A 10,589-nucleotide genomic window follows, 5' to 3' on the forward strand; every position below is an offset into this window, starting at 1 on the left:
GCGGGAGGTCGCGGTAAGGGGAAGCTAGCCGCGCCGCTGCTGGGATCCATCTCACCAGAACCGGAACAAGGGAGCCGAGTTCAGCGTCGACGAGCAAGGATGGGGTAGATACGGTGCGGGTCATCGTCAGGCTCGCCTGCCGCAAGACAATCTGGCATGGGAGTCGCCGCCGCCGCCATTGCCGTCGGACTCAGAATCCTAGCAATCAAGCCCAAAAACAAGGGAGGACGAGAAGGAGAAGTGGGCTGTGGCACGATGGCATGAATTGGGTCGTAATGGGCCATACAAAATTCATGGGCTGGGCCGAACTTCGCTTCATGCCTCGCTGTTCAAAGCAAGGAAAGGAAAAAGTACACATAGAATCCTAGCAAGTCCACTTTTTCTCCCTAAACTCTAAAACCAGGCAAAACACCTTCCTCAACTTTTAAAACCGTTCATCTTACCTCCCTGACCCAGTTATAAATGGTTTTGAAGGCGGTTTTGTCTTTTTCTTTTTTATTTATTTTGGCTAAATCTTTAAAAAATCATAGTAAATCACAGAAAAATCATAAAATGAAAATTCAATTTTGTTGGACTACACATGAGTAGATCTTCACAGTGAACATATAATATGGTATGCTTTAGTATAAAGTTTTTATTATAGCTTTAGATCTATGCTTTTCTGTAATTAAATGGAATAATTCATAGCTGCAGTTTTTATGGTCTAATTGTGGTGAAATTTTTATGATGGGCTAATTATTGCATCCTTAAAGTATAGTAAAAGTTTCATACTCATTGGATTATGTATAACTTAGTTTTAGATTTTATTTAGGTTTATGCTTGTTAAATATAAATAAATCTATAACTCCCTGTCACAGCCACAGGAGGGAAGAAACAACGGAAATCGGGTGTTGACAAAGATTATTAACCTGGCGTGAGCGTGACTATATTCTTGGTCCTTGTTACAGACCATTTCACAATGACGACGGCGACCATGCTTGCACATAAGTACATAGTATAATTGCTGATCGAACAGCAGTCTAATTGCTGCTGCACTGCATGCATGGCCCATGCTCATCATCATAAATAAATAAATTCATAAGTGGGGAAGAGCAGAGCAACAACACCAGAAACAGATGAGAGGGTCCCTTTTATGCGCGACTGTTATCAGGCCATGCACATGCCACAAATACGTACACATGCATGATAACCACACATGCTTTGGTATATTCTTCCAAGGAGACCATAGCAAAGTTGCCAACTTGTTGGTAGCCACGCAGCGCTGCTGCTTTCCTTAATCTATGCCCACAGCGCTGCTGCTTTCCTTAATCTATGCCCACTATTGCTATATGCTGCTAGTACTAGCTAGGGCCATTTGGATCGGATGGCTAATGATGCCTAGAGTTAATTGTTAGCTAGCTCATACTATTAACCATGTGTTGTTTGGATTCAGGAGCCAATAGATAGGTGTAATCATGCTACAAGTCAATTTTGCCCTCGGAATTGTTCTGCTCTAAACGTGTGCTGTTTTGGCGCCATTAGCAAGAGAATGTTTCGATCCTTTTCGTTGCCGGTTGCTACTTTTAACCCAAGTTAGCTAGAGTCTTGTTTGGATCCACGTAGCTAATAGTTAGTTGCTACTATTTACCTTCTTCGGATTCAAAAGGGTCCAACTAGCTAGTAGCGTAGCTATTTGATATTAGCTAATACCGAACCAACAACAGTCTCACTAGTTGGACCAAACCAATTAAAATAACAGCAGCTAGTACTTAGCTAGCTAGTATTAACTATGACCTATTAACTAGCTAACTATTAGCAGCTAATGGATCCAAATAGTGAGGTACCAACAAACAAATTAGGGCCACATAGGGTCCCGTTTGGATCCCATGACCTAAGTATATAGTCAGCTACTAAAAATAGCTCCAGTGGATCCAAACACCAAAGCGCTAATAGTTCTGTCGGGTACCTTAGAATGGGGTACCCCAAGCAAAACATCAAATGGGTCGGCGCCAGCTAGAAGGTAAGTCGTGGGCCCCTCACCCGCCACGACCGAGCCCACTGGGTCCTCCCCCTCCTCGCCTCGAGCCTCGAGCAGGAGGTCTCGGCATCCTGACGCAAACTCCGCTTCGTGCGAGGCTCCCCAGGGAAGGCCTCGGCAGGGAACGCCGCCTCCGCCTCGCCCGAGGCTCTCCACGGAAGGCCTCGGCAGGAGGCGCGTTCTCCGTATCGCGCGAGGCCTCTCGCCCGAGGCCTCGGCAAGGAGCCTGATCTCCGTCTCGCGCGAGGCCTCATTCTCCGTGTCGCTCGAGGCCGGCTCGTCCGCGGTCCGTCGCCCCCCGCCTCGGCCGACCCTCCCGACAGCGTGTCATGTCTCATTAATGCTTCAACCACTCCCGCAATCTCAGCCGGACGGTGGCTCAACGCCACAGGACGGCCGACGCGACCTGAGGTCGCATCAGCGCCATACCGGCCAGGACAGGGCACGGCGGGGATTACTGGCCACTGTGTCCTACCACTGTGTCCATGATCAGCGCCATACCGGCTGGGACAGGGTACGACGGGGATTACCGGCCACTGTGTCCAAACGCTGTACCCATGATCGGCCGCCCGCTCAAGGCCTCGGCACTGTACACCAAGGCCTCGGTGATCTTGGGGTTCATGCCTGCCGAGACCCCCCACCGCAGTGCAAGCCTCGGCATCGACCAAGTCTCGGCCTCGCGTACAATCCGTCCACAGTGGCTTGCACGTTCGCCGCCGCGTCCACTCCGAGGCATTCCCGGGGCTCCCACGACGCACAGGATATGATGGGACGACCACGCCGCCCCAGTACTCCAAGGACGGACCACTCCGACGACCACGCCGCCACAGGAACAGGCCACATGGTTCGGACATGTCGCCCCTGTTGGCATGACGCCGCATAGTAATACATGTACTGTCCTTGTCCTCCCTTCAACTATAAAAGGAGAAGACTTGGGCCACTTAGAGGGAGGGGGAGAACACCGGGTAACACACGGACACGCACACATTCCAGCCGCTTGAGAGCAACGTCTCAGACGGCTCACATGACACCCTACCGAGACCTGGGACTAGTTCCCTCTCTCCCTTAGCTTGTAACCCCCTACTACGAGCACTTCGGTGCAAGGAATACAAGTTCAATCTCTCAGACTGGACGTAGGGCGCCGATTGCCTGAACCAGTATAAATCTTGTGTCTCTTTGCATCACCATCCGGAATCGAGAGCACACAAAACAAATTCACTAGTCGGTTGAGGACCCCCTCGGTCCGAAACACCGACAGTTGGCGCGCCAGGTAGGGGCCTCTGCATGTCAGTTTTGTCATCCCAGCAGGTTCCGGATGGCAGACCCCGTACGACCATTGCGTCTCGGCACCGTGGTTTGGTTCGGGAGCCTAGAGTTCATGTCTCTAGGGCATGAGTACGACATGGTACTCCTCACTCCTCGAGCCCCACCGTCCGACGATGAAGTTACGCACCGGCAGCCCAGGCGCAGGCGGCGCCTGGGCGGCCGCTCTCGCCGTGCTCGCCAGGCACGACGCGAGCAAGGCCACCCCGACGCTACACGAACCTGGGGCGGCACGCCACTCCCCGCCGATATCCTACGACCAGCTGTTGGTGCGGGGTCCCTGGCTAGGGACCTGTCTGGCCTGAGCTTGGACAAAGGAAAATCGCCGGTGGCTCGCGGCGATGCCCATTCGTCAAGCTCCGCTCCACCACTCCCTGAAGAACCGACCCCGGCGGAGCAGAATCTGGCGACGGCACCATCCCCATACCCCTTTGGGTTGAGAAATGCCACCGCTTCTTACGCCTACGCATATGCTGCCGCTCACGAGGATCCCTCAGAGCGCTGCTGGTGCTTCGATCTCGACCTAGACACCCACGCCGACTCCTCGGATGAGGACGAGGCATGGCCCGAAGTGGATTTCTCCGGGCTCCAAGACCCTGGGGCTTTGCGCCAGTTCTTGGCCGCAAGCGACTACTGCCTCGGCTACTCCGACTCCGACGACGAAGGCACTCATGACCCCCACTCACGAGTGTTTCCACGTCGGGCTCGGGATGCCGAGGGCAGGCGAAGAGGACGAGGCAGCAGGTAGCCGCTCCCCGCTCCGCCCAGGGGCGGGCGCCGCCACACCCCCACTCAATGTCCTACCGGCCGCACGAAACGAGAACGTCGCTCTTGCACGACCTCAGCGCCCAGACCTAGAGCAGCTCCGTGAGCTCTAGGCCAAGGTCGAACAAGACCAACTCCTTCTGCAGCAGCTTCGAGACTCTCTCGAACAAGAGCAGCGAGGTCACGGCGAAGGCGGAGGAGCCCGACGGAGGGCCCGCGATGTGCATCACCGCATCCATGACGATGAAGGGAGCGAGCAACCCCCAGTCTTCAATCGTGCTAGCTAGAATGTCGCGGCTGTGGCAATGCTGGTCCGCGCAATGCCTGAGCCTTCTACCACGACGGGGCGGCGGGTCCGCGGCGAGCTCCGGGATCTCCTAGAGACCGCCGTGGTTCAGCAGGCCGAGAGTTCTACCTCCCGATGGCACGGGGGCGCCTCGAGCCTGCCCACGGTGCCGCCTCGGTAGGAGGGGGAAGCCCCGGCTCGTCCCGAGCCCGACCGAGCGCCAATAGCCCACAGGGTCCCCATGCTTCTGGACCGCCTCGGCAATCGACGCGAGGTGCAGGGAGACCATGAGGTGATCAGCAGGCGACGACGCCACAACAACGAGGGGCCCGCTCGGGGCTACCACCCACACCAAGGTGGTCGCTACGACAGCAGGGAGGACCATAGTCCTTCCCCTGAACCGCTAGGCCCTCGGGTCTTCAGTAGGGCCATCCGCGCTGCTCTTTTTCCCACCCGGTTCCAGCAGCCGGCCAATCTCACAAGGTACAGCGGCGAGACCAACCCGGAGCTCTGGCTTGCCGATTACCGCCTGGCCTACCAGCTGGGTGGCGCGGACGATGACCTGCTCATCATCCGCAATATCCCCTTGCTCCTGTCGGACTCAGCGCGAGCCTGGCTCGAGCACCTTCCTCCCTCGCAAATCCACGACTGGTGTGACTTGGTCAGGATCTTCGTCGGGAACTTCCAGGGCACATACGTGCGCCCTGGGAACTCCTGGGACCTTAAGAACTGTCGCCAGAAGCCGGATGAGTCTCTCCGAGACTTCATTCGGCGCTTCTCCAAACAGTGCACCGAGTTGCCCAGCGTCGGCGATTCGGAGATCGTCCAAGCTTTCCTCTACGGCACCACTTGTCGGGACTTGGTCCGAGAGTTAGGTCGGAATGTGCCGCGCTCTGCTGCCACGCTTCTTGACATCGCCACCAGCTTCGCCTCGGGTGAAGAGGCTGTCGGAGCCATCTTCCCCGACACCGACACCAAGGGTAAGCGGAGAGACGAGGCCCCCGAGGCCTCAGCCTCCCACCTCCCTAAGAGAAAGAAAAAGGGGCGCTTGGGGAAGCAGGAGGTCCTAGAGGCTGACCTGGTCGCAGCCGCGAAACGCCAGAACCCCCGAGGCTTCAAAGGCCCTAGGCCTTTCGACGACATGCTCAAGAAACCCTGCCCTTACCACCAGGGCCCGGTCAAGCACGCTCTCGAGGATTGCACCATGCTGCGGCGTTACTACGCCAAGCTCGAGCTCCCCGACGACGACGCCAAGCAGAAGGGCGCCGGCGGCCGGGACGAAGACAAGGACGATGGGTTCCCTGAGGTACGCAACGCCTTCATGATCTTCGATGGGCCCTCGGCCTGCCTTATGGCGCGGCAGCGCAAGAGGGAACGCCGAGAAGTCTTCTCGGTCAAGGTGGCCACCCCCCAGTACCTCGACTGGTCTCGAGAGGCGATCACCTTCGATCGAGATGACCACCCTGACCATATTCCGAATCCCGGGTAGTACCCACTGGTCGTCGACCCGATCATTGGCAACACCCGACTCTCCAAAGTATTGATGGACGGAGGCAGCGGCCTCAACATCCTCTACGCCAACACCCTGGAGCTCTTGGAGATCGACCGGTCGAGGCTCCGAGGCGACGTTGCACCCTTCCATGGCATCGTGCCAGGAAAGCGCACGCGACCCCTCGGGCGTATCGACCTTCCTGTCTGCTTCGGTACCCCCTCCAACTACCGCAAGGAAGTCCTCACCTTCGAGGTAGTCGGGTTCGAGGGAGCCTACCACGCCATTTTGGGGCGGCCGTGCTACGCCAAGTTCATGGTAGTGCCCAACTATACCTACCTCAAGCTCAAGATGCTAGGCCCTAGCGGTGTCATCACAATCGAGTCCATGTACGAACATGCATACGACTATGACGTCGAATGCATTGAGTACGCCGAGGCTCTTGCAGAGGCCGAGACCCTCATCGCCCACCTCGACCAACTCAGTGGCGAGGTACCTGACTCCAAGCGTCGCATGGGGGTGTTCAAGCCCGCGGAAACCATCAAACTCATCCCAGTCGACCCCGCCTGCCCCGATGACCGAGCGCTAAGGATCGGCGCCTCCCTCGACATCAAATAGGAAGCCGTGCTCGTCGACTTTCTCTGTGTGAACGCCGACATATTCGCATGGAGTCCCTCGGACATGCCCTGGAAATCCGGGCCGGATCTAGACCGGCGAGGCAACGCCTGTGCCGCTTCGACGAAGAAAAGCGCAGGGCCATCAGAGAGGAGGTGCAGAAACTCTTGGCGGCCGGGTTCATCAAGGAAGTGTCCCACCCAGAGTGGTTGGCTAACCCCGTGTTAGTCAAAAAGAAAAATGGGAAATGGAGGATGTGTGTAGACTACACCGGTCTAAACAAAGCCTGTCCAAAGGTCCCCTTCCCATTACCTCGAATCGATCAAATTGTTGATTCCACTGCAGGGTGCGAGACCCTGTCTTTCCTTGATGCGTACTCTGGTTACCATCAGATCAAGATGAAAGAATCCGACCAGCTCGCGACTTCTTTCATCACACCGTTCGGCATGTACTGCTACGTGACGATGCCCTTCGGCCTCAGAAATGCAGGTGCCACGTACCAACGGTGCATGACCCAGGTCTTTGGAGACAACATCGGGCGGACCATCGAGGCCTATGTAGACGACATCGTGGTCAAGACCAGAAAGGTCGAGGGTCTCGTCGACGACTTGAGGATAACCTTCAAATGCCTTAGGGAGAAGGGCATCAAGCTCAACCCCGAGAAGTGTGTGTTCGGGGTCCCCCGAGGCATGCTCTTGGGATACATAGTCTCGGAACACGGCATTGAAGCCAACCCGGAGAAGGTCTCGGCCATAACCAGCATGGGACCAATCAGAGACCTCAAGGGAGTGCAGAGGGTCATGGGATGCCTTGCGGCCCTGAGCCGCTTCATCTCGCGCCTCGGCGAAAAAGGTTTGCCCCTGTACCAACTCTTGAGAAAGTCCGAGCGTTTTTCTTGGACCCCCGAGGCCGAGGAAGCCCTCGACAGACTCAAGAGCCTGCTCACCAATCCTCCCGTCCTGATACCCCCGGCCATGGACGAGGTCCTCCTACTCTACGTCACCACAACAACCCAAGTGGTCAGCGCCGTCATAGTGGTAGAGAGGCAGGAAGAAGGGCATACTCTACCCACCCAACGACCTGTTTATTTCATCAGCGAGGTGCTCTCTGAGACCAAAGCACGCTAGCCCCACATCCAGAAACTGGTCTACGCCGTGGTCCTGGCCCGGCACAAACTGCGCCACTACTTCGAGTCGCACCCAGTGACTGTGGTATCATCCTTCCCCCTGGGCGAGATAGTTCATAACCGGGAGGCCTCGGGCAGGATAGCCAAGTGGGCTGTCGAGCTTATGGGGGAAACCCTGACCTTTGCGCCTCGAAAAGCGATCAAGTCTTAGGTCTTGGCCGATTTCATGGCTGAATGGACAGATACCCAACTGCCACCTGCTCAAATTCAGACGGAGTGCTGGACCCTATACTTCGACGGATCCCTGATGAAGACCGGGGTAGGCGCGGGTTTGCTCTTCATTTCGCCCCTCGGAGTACACATGCGCTACATGGTGCGGCTCCACTTCGCCGCCTCCAACAACGTGGCCGAATACGAGACCCTCATCAATGGCTTACAAGTTGCCATCGAGCTTGGGGCACGGCGCCTCGATGTCCGAGGCGACTCGCGGCTCGTCATAGATCAAGTGATGAAGGATTCAAACTGCCTCGACCCTAAAATGGAGGCTTACTGCAAGATGGTACGACGCCTAGAAGACAAGTTCGACGTCCTCGAACTAAATCACGTCGTGTGAAAGTACAATGAGTCCGCCGACGAGCTGGCAAAGATGGCCTCGGCACGGGCCCTGGTCCCCCCGAACGTCTTCGCCAGAGACCTCCACAAACCTTCCATTGGCTACACCTCGACAGCAGAGGAGGGCCCACCTGGGGAACCCATGGCAAAGCCCGACGCCCCCTCTGCTGCCGAGACCCCCTCGACCGAGCCCGAGGTCATGGAAGTCAACGCCGAGCCTCCGTAGAATGATCAGGATGCGGATTGGCGAGTCCCGTTCCTCGATTGGCTTGATCGGGGGGAGCTTCCTAACGACAGAACCGAAGCACGATGGCTTGCGCGCCGAGCCAAGACCTACGCCCTCTGCAATGGCGAATTGTACAGGCGAAGCCCCTCAGGTGTCCTTCAACGATGCATCAGTTCCAAGGCGGGCCAAGCCCTGCTTTGGGACTTACACTCAGGCGCCTGCGGGCACCATGCGGCACCTCGGACGCTCGTAGGGAACGCTTTCCGCCAAGGGTTCTACTGGCCGACGGCGGTCGCCGATGCTATCAAGCTAGTACGCTCCTACGAAGGATGCCAGTACTACGCTCGGCAGACACATCTCCCGGCCCTGGCCCTACAAACCATCCCCATCACATGGCCGTTCACCGTGTGGGGGCTCGACATGGTCGGGCCTCTGCAAAAGGCCCCCAGGGGCTACACCCATCTACTGGTATTAATCGACAAGTTCTCCAAATGGATCGAGGCCCGTCTGATCAATCGAATCAAATCTGAGTAGGCGGTGCTGTTCTTCACTGACATTATCCACAGGTTTGGGGTCCCCAACACCATCATCACCGACAACAGGACGTAGTTCACCGGCAAAAAGTTCCTGACGTTTTGCGACGACCACCACATCCGTGTGGCCTGGTCGGCCGTAGGACACCCAAGGACCAACGGCCAAGTAGAGCGTGCCAACGGCATGATCCTACAAGGCCTCAAGCCAAGGATTCACAACCGGTTGAAAAAGTTTGGCAAGAAATGGCTCGCCGAACTCTCGTCGGTCATCTGGAGCCTGAGGAACACTCCAAGCCGAGCCACGGGATTCACACCTTTCTTCCTAGTCTATGGGGCCGAGGCCATCCTCCCCACCGACCTGGAATATGGTTCCCCAAGGCTACAAGCCTATAACAAACAAAGCAACCGCACCACCCGAGAGGACGCCCTCGATCAGCTGGAGGAAGCCCGAGACATCGCGCTACTACACTCGGCCAAGTATCAGCAGAGCCTGCGGCGTTATCAGGCCCGACGCGTCCGAGGCCGAGACCTGAAGGTAGGCGACCTGGTGTTGAGGCTAGCACAGAGCAACAAGGGTCGCCACAAGCTGACCCCGCCATGGGAAGGACCGTACATCATCGCCCAAGTACTGAAGCCCGGGACCTACAAGCTGGCCAATGAGAAGGGCGAAATCTTCACTAACGCTTGGAACATAGAATAGCTACGTCGCTTTTATCCCTAAATTTCCAAGCATTGTATATGTCGTTTCCCGAAATACAATTAAAAAGCGTTCTTTAGTTGGTCTTATTTTTTGAGAAACCCCCCGAGCCCATCGTAGGTCTCGGCAATACAATCAACACGACAAGGGAGACTCGGCTCTGCCTTGGCAGAACCAAGCCTCCCTCGGGGGCTAGATGGGGGACTCCCCCTAGGTCCCACGCACCATTCTTTAGTTGTTTTTCGCAAAAATTCCTACGCCAAGACTCTAGCAGGCTCTGACGAATCATTTGTAAAGACTCCTCGGACCAAGGTCTGTTTCCTAAGCAAGAGGCCGGTAGAGTCGCGAGACGGCCTATGCCCCTGGGCTACGGCACTCCCTCACTACCTCTCGCTTAAGAGACAGCTTAGGCCCCAAAGGGGTATTTTGCAAATGAAATCTGATCAGAAGCAACAGAGGACAAAGGCTCGGAAGCATGAGAAAAACAACTTATCGGTGTTTCGGACCGGGGGGGGGGGTCCTCAACCGACTAGTGAATTTGTTCCGCGTGCTCCCGATTCCGGATGGTGATGCAAAGAGACACAAGATTTATACTGGTTCAGGCAATCGGCGCCCTACGTCCAGTCTGAGAGATCGAACTTGTATTCCTTGCACCGAAGTGCTCGTAGTAGGGGGTTACAAGCTAAGGGAGAGAGGGAACTAGTCCCAGGTCTCGACAGGGTGTCATGTGGGCCGTCTGAGACATTGCTCTCAAGCGGCTGGAATGTGTGCGTGTCCGTGTGTTACCTGGTGTTCTCCCCCTCCCTCTAAGTGGCCCAAGTCTTCTCCTTTTATAGTTGAAGGGAGGACAAGGACAGTACATGTATTACTATGCGGCATCATGCCAACAGGGGCGACATG

Source organism: Miscanthus floridulus, chromosome 17, assembly GCF_019320115.1.
Source record: "Miscanthus floridulus cultivar M001 chromosome 17, ASM1932011v1, whole genome shotgun sequence".
NCBI lineage: Eukaryota > Viridiplantae > Streptophyta > Magnoliopsida > Poales > Poaceae > Miscanthus > Miscanthus floridulus.